At 35.9% G+C, this 9,910-nt stretch overlaps 1 non-coding gene across 1 annotated transcript; it reads right to left on the bottom strand.

The window, feature by feature from the left end:
- Nucleotides 1-1,249: 1,249 nt before the first annotated feature.
- Nucleotides 1,250-1,322, bottom strand: Trnaa-agc (transfer RNA alanine (anticodon AGC)). Its single transcript has one exon. It is a non-coding gene; the product is annotated as a tRNA-Ala (tRNA).
- Between the last annotated feature and the right edge of the window lie 8,588 nt (nucleotides 1,323-9,910).

Below are 9,910 nucleotides of genomic sequence, written 5' to 3'. Positions count from 1 at the left end.
CTTCAACGACGTGCTGCTGCTTCTCGATGGACCAAAACTGGCGTATGGCGACGACTTGAAATTGTTTCAATCCATCAACAGCCCTGAAGATGTCATCGTCTTGCAGAGCCAGCTTAACATCTTCGCCGCCTGGTGTGATTTCAATTGCCTTCCCTTGAATCGCAACAAATGTACGGTAATTTCGTTTTCACGCAAGCGGCTACCGCTATCGGCTGATTATTTTCTTGGACATGAAGCAATTGCACGAGTTGAGCATGTGAAAGACCTTGGTGTGATCCTGGACAAACGGTTGGATTTCAAGATCCACACAAACTACATCGTCGATAAAGCTTCCAGATGCCTGGGTATTTTATTCCGCATGACAAAAGACTTTAAGGGTATTTACTGTCTCAAGAGTCTTTACTGCAGCTTGGTTCGATAGTCCCTCGAATATGCCTCGGCTGTATGGTGCCCCTACTACCAAAATGGCTCGGAGCGTATCGAGCCCATCCAGAGGCGTTTTTTGCGCTTCGCTCTCCGGAACCTGAACTGGCAAGACCCGTTCTGACTCCCCAGCTACGAAAGCTGCTGCCGCCTTATCGACATCGACAAGCTGCAGGCCCGCCGGACTGCAACACGGGCCTCTATTGTTGCCGATCTGCTTGCACTCCAACTCAGCGTGCGATCCCGAGACTTGAGGAATCGTAATCTTCAGCTCTTTGCTCCTCTCCGACAGAATAACTACGGAGCTAATAAAGCGCTAATTGGTGCAATAAAGACGTTTAACCGCTTCTCCGATCATTTTGATTTTGACGTTTCGAGGGAATTATTCCGAAGAAGAATCCTTAGTGCTTTAAGTATAGTATAGGGTAAATTCCGTGTAATTGTAGTTTGTCTTTAATTTTTAACCTATCATTTGGATCAATATGTGATCTGTTGATGATGAAAAATGAACAAGTTTAAAACTATATTTGCTTTCAATCTTTAAACCACAGAACGTTTTAGTTCTGAAAGCGGAAAAATATTGTTTACGACATTTTATTTCATACTATAGGACTGTGAATCCTACTGATTTCAAATAGCTCACTGTACGGGAATAAGAAGGAAGGGTAGCAAGAGAAAACGTTGAGAGTTTTTTTTTTAAATCCGTTCGATTTTGCTATAGAAAAACAATCAAGTGGTATAAGTATAAATTAAGGCGTTTTGTAGAGCCAACTTACACTTATATCTTCACCTTCTTGTCACTGCTATTTAGGGCAAAATACTTCTTTGGAGATGCGGGGCATCGATCCCCGTACCTCTCACATGCTAAGCGAGCGCTCTACCATCTGAGCTACATCCCCTTGTGTGATGAGTTTAAGGTGAGGTATCGAGCGAAAGATGAGAATATTGAAGCAAAATATTAATGTTCCAAAAAAATTAATATACGAAAGCATCTAATTCAAAGATGTAATCAAATCCAAATTAACTTTTTGCTTTTTGATGAAAACTTTCTGAATTACTTTCAAATTACTTGCAACATTATTTTGTTAAGTTACCAGATTTAATCAATTTCATTCAAAGTGGCCAGTAAGTTTTTTATATTTTGATAGAACCTTTATAATATAATGATTAAATAATGAAATCTTTTTTGTTACAAAGTCTCAACCATTTTTTAAAGTAGGTATAATTCAAGACCAACAGCTTGTAGGCCGCTTATTTTCAGAATAATCTACGAGCTCTTCTCCGTCATCGGCTTCAAGAAAACTCATCAGTCGTCTTTCGGAGGGGAATCAATCGACGACACGACGAAAGCAAAACGCGCGCCAACGCCGAAGCTCATCGTCCCCAAACGAACGTACAAAGTTGTTTTTTTTTACATTCTTATTACTATCACTAATGGTATTATTATTATTACCGCCACCACTGCCTGTTATTATTGTTGTTATCAGTAGCTGCTCCACACCGGCTGGGACGGCGGCCCCAATCGGGAGGGGCAGCGATATGTGAGTTCGCCTTTTTCGAAGCGACTTTTTCGTCGGTGCTCCACCAGCTTCGATTCCTGCCAACCTGGTCGCTATCGCACTCTTTCTTTCTCTCTGGGTGGAGAGTAACAACCGAGTGTGATCCGAATGCGCGAACTTTTCCGTTTGGATTCCGTCCGATGGGTCCGGCCAATCCCCCCTTTTTTGCCCGCTGGCTGGTGGGGCCGATGCTGGTGGGGCCGATGTGGCTAATGATGAGCACGACCAGATGACGATCTTCCACCAAGACGCCGGACGCGCATAGCGAAGATCCCCGACCGGTTCCGGACAATGACGACGACGAAGGCGACGTCGACGAAGGAACGCCCGAGACGACTATCAGACCATCACCCAAGCACGAGGTTCGACCGGTTTTTGGCGCGCGATGTGCCTTTCCCCCCATTCTTCATCCGCACGTTTGATTGGAGAAACTTTCGTTCTACCTCTGGGAAAAATAGAGTACGGTGGCTAGAGGAAATGTGAAGTTCTCCCGGGGGATTCTCAATGTCGAGGACGATTTTTTTCCAGCTCTGCCCTGTCAAGAATGGGTCTTTGTCTCCGGAACTCGTTAACTATGAGTTCCTTATGGAAACATTTTCTTCCTGACGACCGACGGGGTAATGCTCCGATGGAAATGGAAATTAGAGCTTAGGGCCTATTTGAATTTCTAACCGTTTGTCGATGAGCCCTAACGGTTAATTAGATTACAAATTTTAGGGACAGAATCTGCATAAACCTAATTGGGGCAGCTTCTCACAATTTTAAAGTCAGCACAGGACAAGGCATAATGGAACTTCACAATACATAAAAAATATAAATAATGCAGTAAACAGACTAAAAAAAAGCATATTTTGAAAGAAGTCAACGATATCTTATCGTGTCAATAAATGAAATCGAAAATGAATCCGAAATCTGAATCTGACATCGAAAATTTGATTTAAAAAACTAAGTCTGACAACTGAATCTGAAATCCGAATCTAAAATCTGAATCTGAAATCTGAATATGAAATCTGAATCTGAAATCCGAATCTAAAATCTGAATCTGAAATCTGAATCTGAGATCTGAATCTGAAATCTGAATCTGAAATCTGAATCTGAAATCTGAATCTGAAATCTGAATCTGAAATCTGAATCTGAAATCTGAATCTGAAATCTGAATCTGAAATCTGAATCTGAAATCTGAATCTGAAATCTGAATCTGAAATCTGAATCTGAAATCTGAATCTGAAATCTGAATCTGAAATCTGAATCTGAAATCTGAATCTGAAATCTGAATCTGAAATCTGAAATCTGAAATCTGAATCTGAATCTGAAATCTGAATCTGAAATCTGAATCTGAAATCTGAATCTGAAATCTGAATCTGAAATCTGAATCTGAAATCTGAATCTGAAATCTGAATCTGAAATCTGAATCTGAAATCTGAATCTGAAATCTGAATCTGAAATCTGAATCTGAAATCTGAATCTGAAATCTGAATCTGAAATCTGAATCTGAAATCTGAATCTGAATCTGAAATCTGAATCTGAAATCTGAATCTGAAATCTGAATCTGAAATCTGAATCTGAAATCTGAATCTGAAATCTGAATCTGAAATCTGAATCTGAAATCTGAATCTGAAATCTGAATCTGAAATCTGAATCTGAAATCTGAAATCTGAATCTGAAATCTGAATCTGAATCTGAAATCTGAATCTGAAATCTGAATCTGAAATCTGTATCTGAAATCTGAAATCTGAAATCTGAATCTGAAATCTGAATCTGAAATCTGATTTTGATATCTGGAATCTTAAGGGGAAAATTTCAATGTGTAATTTGAACCTAAATTGTCTTTGATTGTTAACATGAATTCCCAATTCAATTTTTTTATTTTTTCTCGCAATAAGTTTTAAAAAAAAATCGGTACGAAAGAATTATGACAGAAAAGTTCGAATGAACATTTTAATTTCTTTAATTTTTTACACCACTTCTATAAAGTTTCTTTATATTTTTGAATTCTGAATTTTCATACCTTACGAACTACCGTCGGCATTTTTAGGATTTTTTTCAAGTTAGTCATTCTTCTAAATGTTCAAGGTTTCGAAAATACGTTCCCAGCCGGAATGGAATTTAATTAGAAACATTTCTATGCCTGGCGCCTCCAACGAAAGAGAAAGTTTTCCAACTTCAGCCGTCAAGCATGTTGAATTCCGGGGACGACGCCGGGCAAAGAAAACCTTCGTCGTTTCGGTCAAAGAAGGAAATCTTCAAGCTGCATAAATTGAGTTGCTGGTTGGTTTGAACTGACTGAAAAAAAGTAAAAAAGCAGAATCCAAAGCAACTTGTTCGCAGCGAAACAGCTCTCAAAGAAAGTGTAGTGCTACAAAGTGTTTGGCATGCATTTTAAAAAGGATTCCTCTCTGCTTTGGGAAAATTTTGCCTGAAAAGAAAAAGCAGCCAGTAAGTCGCTTTCAAGATGCCGGAATAGAAGCAGACATGACCGGCAATTGGGATAGAGTAGAGAGGCGTTTGCGAGGTACTTTCAGTGGGGAAAGAGGGTTTGCCTTTCACAAGTGCGAAAATTGTACGATAAATTATGGAAAATTAAATTTCCCGGATGCAAATGAGCGGGTACTACCGAAAATGGCGAGAAGGAAGTGCAATCAGTTAAATTTCCTTTCCAACCTACAATGGGGTTGTTGACGAGAGCTTTTAGACAGACGTCTAGGAAAATTTAGAACCACTTTAACCACTTTAAAGCTCTTGAGAAACCATTCAGCATAGAGGAATTTGATATTAAATAAATAAATGTTTTTTTTTGAAACATTATTATATCAAAGTAGTCTGAGTTGGCTTTGTTTACATCAAAAATTTGTTTTCGATTCCGAAAGTTTAGGTTGATTTGTGACATGTACCTAATAGGATTTTTTCTACTAGTAAGTAACATCAATCTTCACAGAAAATCTGAGCGAATGTCTCATACTCGTTTGAATATTTCTTCCTTAAGGAAATTTTTTGCAAAAAAAACTTAGCCATTGGAACTTCAGATTAGTTCTGTAATATTAAATAGCATTTATGTGTTGATTCATGATATCAATGTTATATCGCAATAGACTTGTTAACAGTAGGGGAGAATGAGGATACTTGATCCCTGGGGATACTTGATTCCTTAGCTATATCTCGAAACTGGAATGTCTTACAAAGATCAAATGTTCTAGAAAAATGTGCCAATATGAGCAAAATAACAATGCTTGTAGTTTAATAAATTTTAACAAAATAATTGTTTGAGTAATTGAACTTTGTTTGAAAAATTTCACAAAATGTAACTTGAAGATCTTTTTTCATCACTTTAAAATGTTCCTTACTTGGGAAAATTATGAAAAAAATATTTGTTCCAATGTATCAATCGTACGAGCGTAAAATGAACTTCATAATGCCATATTTTCAAAGCAATGGAAAACTCTCAACTTTTTTCAGAAAAAGTTTTCTAAAATGTTGATTATGGGTATAATTGATCCCCTAGAGATGGGTACAATTGATCCCCCTTCCAAACAGCATATTCTTCTTCTGAATTGATCGTGATGATTGCTGATTACGAAATTACTAATATTTATCCAAAAACTAATATTTATCAAACAACTGTCTGAAGAAAAGAGTAAAAATAATTAATTTTCTCTTAATTATAAAAAATAGCGCCTTTAAGTATGCAATGTTATTAGCGTTGAGATAAAGTTATAGGATTTTCTTATGTCTGCTATAAATTGTGAAATGAGAACAAACATGACCAAAATAGTCAATTAACATTCTATCTTGGGGTTTTGTTTGATTTTTATACAAGGATTACGGCTTCCTGAATAAAAGATCAAGTCTCCTTCAATAAGGGATCAAGTCTCCCCTAACTTAAAAAAAATCGCAATTTTTTTACTCCCACGAAAATGCTTCTAGTTCATCAACGGATTCAAGTATCGATCTAATTTTTGGAGCATAGAAACTTGAAGTTACAAGCTGTCAGAAAATGTCAAAGACGGCGAGTTGCTATTTTTTTCCAGAAAGATATGGTGAAAATAAGAAAAGGGGATCAAGTATCCCCACTCTCCCCTATATTTTCACTTACAGGGACATCTATTTAAACAAACTTCTTTTTGTGCTATCACATTTTCGAAAAATATCGTATGGGAGAGTGGGGAATCATGGGCCACTTTTTTCGTTGTTCCATAACTTCTTTATTATAAATGATAAAATGAAAATCAAAAATGGTATGGTTTTCTACATTTTCAAGGTATCATAAGGTATTTTTTTTTAATTTTTAATAAGTTATTTCCCCCCAAATTCCGACAATACTTTTTGGATTTTGAAAAATGGTGGGGAATCGTAGGCCATCAAATCCAAATTGACCAAGTAACATGCAAAGTTTATGAGTTGATCCAATACTGTGATTTCCTAATTCATTTTGTTATTTTAAAGCAGTTTCAGATGATGAAATAAAAAAAGAGCTGTGTATGATCGAATAGATTCCAAAACCTGGCTCACGAACGTTTTATCAAAATTTCTTATACAGGATGGACAAAATATTTTTCATAACTCTTCATTTGGCATAAGAAAATTTTGCAGATAGGAAAAACGTATTTTAAGTTCTGAATGTGTATAAAAACATAAAAATATAGGTGATTCAGATGTGTGGCCCACGATTCCCCACAAGCTATGATTTGCAAATTGGTTGCGTTTGTATGACTTATTGATGTTTCATCTAAAATTCCTTTTCCACGTGAAAGATCATGAAAAAACTAAGATCATAAGCGTATGAACATATTTTTGTTATGCACTTTAGGTTCCCCATCGATGAAATTAGCGGGTGTTTTTTTAATTACGTAAATAAATTTTTCTAACTTTTCTTAGCTTGATAAATAAAAGAAGCATATGATGCGTTTTTCAGTCAACTACATATAGAAATATGTGCTAACGCAAAGTGACGACGATGACAGTTGGTTTGAGATTTTTATCTCAACACATATCTGAGATATCAAAAGTGGCCCACGTTTCCCCATGGCCGTATCGTGGGCCACTCTCCCCTAACTATTAATGTTTTATTTTTTCATCCCACGTTTCGGTATTCATTTCAATGTTTCAGAAGTCTGGCAATTTTCCGTCTAATGGGATATTCTGGAAATCGCTGTATTGACGATTTGCAAATAGGATGTCTTCTACATTGAAACAGTTTAAAAAACGCGAAATGAGTTAGATTTTTAAAATTGTATCAAAACACATCCAAATCAAAAGAGTCATGGTGAATCTTATTTGAGGTGTTACCAAATTTTAGTGTCAGTTGTAATGTCGGACACACATTGGCAGTTACTCCAATTTCGTTTTTGCTAGACAAGACTTTGGATAAAATATTCAAACTGCAAATTTCAACATCATCAAATTCCTTAACAAAATTTCTATTCATTGTCTTTACATTTATAGTATCATTTTTTTCACAAGCTTTTTTGGATTGCTGAAACCAAATATACATTTTTTCTATCATGATTTCTGTGATTTTGGGAAAACCTTTGAAAATGTATGTTCTATGTTGGTAATCCACCATGAGTGCACGGATTCACCGCAGTTTTGCCAAAGTATGTTGTCACAGGCATTATTTACCATGGCTTCGTGTTAACTGTTATGTAAAGAGTGCGCCTTGTGTCTAGTTAGTACCTATGTATATATTGTATGAATGAGACAATCAGGTACACAACCAGTTCAAAATTTAAAACATTTTAAAGGATTTTTCTACAGGTATTCCGGCATCCGTGTATATACCTGGCTAGCTGGTAACTAATTGAGCATTCTTATATATTCAATCATTTGCATGGATAGACACATCTTACCTTTTGGCCAGTACAATTGTTCAAGGAAAACCTGTCGATAACACGAATTGAATCCAAAAAACAAGTCCCGATTTTTTTTTTCATGCCAACATAATTTGCGCCCAACTTCATGCACTCAGCAGCACATTCTACTTGCCCCCAACATTGTTACTCAGTAGTCAATGCGCTGATGACTATCACAATTTTCCCCTCTTCAATTTCCATCATGGTTTTTAATTCTGTTTGGTTTTTCTTCCGTTGTTCTTAGGTCACAAACCTCAACCAAACAAAACCAATATTTGAGAGGAAAACAGATTTCCAAATGCACACTGGAATCACTCCTTAAACACAAAAAGATTTCACTGGAAAGCCGTATTCCAGCCGCAATATTAAAATAGCGATTTCTCTGTTGCTGAGAAGCCCGCATAAAGCCGCATTCAAAACTACTCCATTTGATAAACCTCATCTCACTTAAATAAAACGCAATATTCGCGCATACTTATTGAGGTTCTTATTTTCAAAAACCTACACAGTAAACTTTTGCCTCGATTTCCAGCAAAAAAAATTGCTGGAAACGTTCAGCAATCCAAATTTTTGCTGGAGACCAGCAATCGATTTTCTAATTGCTGGATTTTTCAGCATTCGGTCGTGTTCTTAGCAATCGCTTTTCAAATTGCTGAACTTTCCAGCAATTGGTCTTTTTTGCTGGAAGTCAGCAATCTAGCTGTCAAATTGGAGTCTGTAAGATTTCGCACGCTGTAGCAAGGTGAGACTCTTTTTCACGATTTTTTGTAAGATTTATCCATCTATTTTTCTTTTTCTCTATATTTTAGCAATCAGACATCAAGTCAATGGTAAGTTTTTATTGGACAGGTAGACATTCTATGAAAGATACTAATCAAAACTCTTTTTTAGGTGCCGAATGATCAACACTTTTGCACAAAGCTGCCAACCCAAAGCCAGTGTTGGAATGTAAAAAAAGTCTGAAAATAAATATATCCTTAGTGAAAATGAAAGAGAATAATTGTTTTCTTTGCTTATTATAAATATGCACAGCCAGTATCCAATATTTAATTTTGAATTGAAATATAAATTTGAAACCCAATACAGCCGGTTGTGTTTTTTGAGAAAACTTTTGAAAATATGTGCAAATTCATTTAAGAAAGTCCTTCACTTTTTTGGCAAATCTGTATAATATTGCAAATGTTCAGAAAGTATAAGTCTTCTTTTTATTTTCCGGTTCTGATTAAAAAAGGTAATTTCGGCAAAATTGATAGAACTTTATACAAAATGAATATTTGATGTTCTGAAAGCATAAGCCAACACATTCTGCAGTATTCATCAAAGTTGTAAAATGAACTAAAATCTATAATATTTAATAACACAAAAAACTTTCTCTAGCGATCTCAGAAACAGTTGGAATGTAATCTATTAAATTTTAAGGGCAAATTTTAAGTTTTTATCTGTTAAGGCGTGATATTTCTTAAACCTGGATATTCAGGCAAATCTAAATCCATGATTTTATGAGGGTAATACTCAGATTCAAATTTTAAATCAGTTTTTGTTTTTCATAAAGGTGTTCATTAGTGATTAATGATTGTTTCACTCGAAAATGATTCATAAAAAAAAAATTAAATGCCGAATCTTCAAATCTACAGATTATTAATACAATCTTACAAAAGTTCAAGAAGTACATGACGTCAAAATCTTCCAGAATCAGTTGCTGAAACATACCCAGCAAACATGAAATCGTATCAGAAATGATAACTTAAGTCGTTTACAATGGTGTTTAGAATCGCAATTCCAACTGCATAGTGAAAAAATCATATTGAATGTCGCCTGTAGTCAGTTTTAATCGGATATAACAGAAAGTCCACCAGGTATGTAAATTTTGAAATGATTTCGCTCCTGTGCGGGCTTCAAGTGAGAATATCATCGTCAATTTTCTCTCTTCAACCAGCAGTGCATCCAAATGGGAATTGTGATATATTAACCAATGAAAGAACTGGAAAATATTGTCGCTGACAACAATTTGAAGGCAATGAGAGCAAACTCTTGCGCTCTCTTGCATCCTTCCGATAGGTACGAATAGGGAGTCGAATAACA

The sequence above is a fragment of the Uranotaenia lowii genome, unplaced genomic scaffold (assembly GCF_029784155.1).
Source record: "Uranotaenia lowii strain MFRU-FL unplaced genomic scaffold, ASM2978415v1 HiC_scaffold_1124, whole genome shotgun sequence".
NCBI lineage: Eukaryota > Metazoa > Arthropoda > Insecta > Diptera > Culicidae > Uranotaenia > Uranotaenia lowii.
The sequence above is the reverse complement of the archived record's forward strand: the minus strand, read 5'-3'. Positions and strand labels throughout refer to the sequence as shown.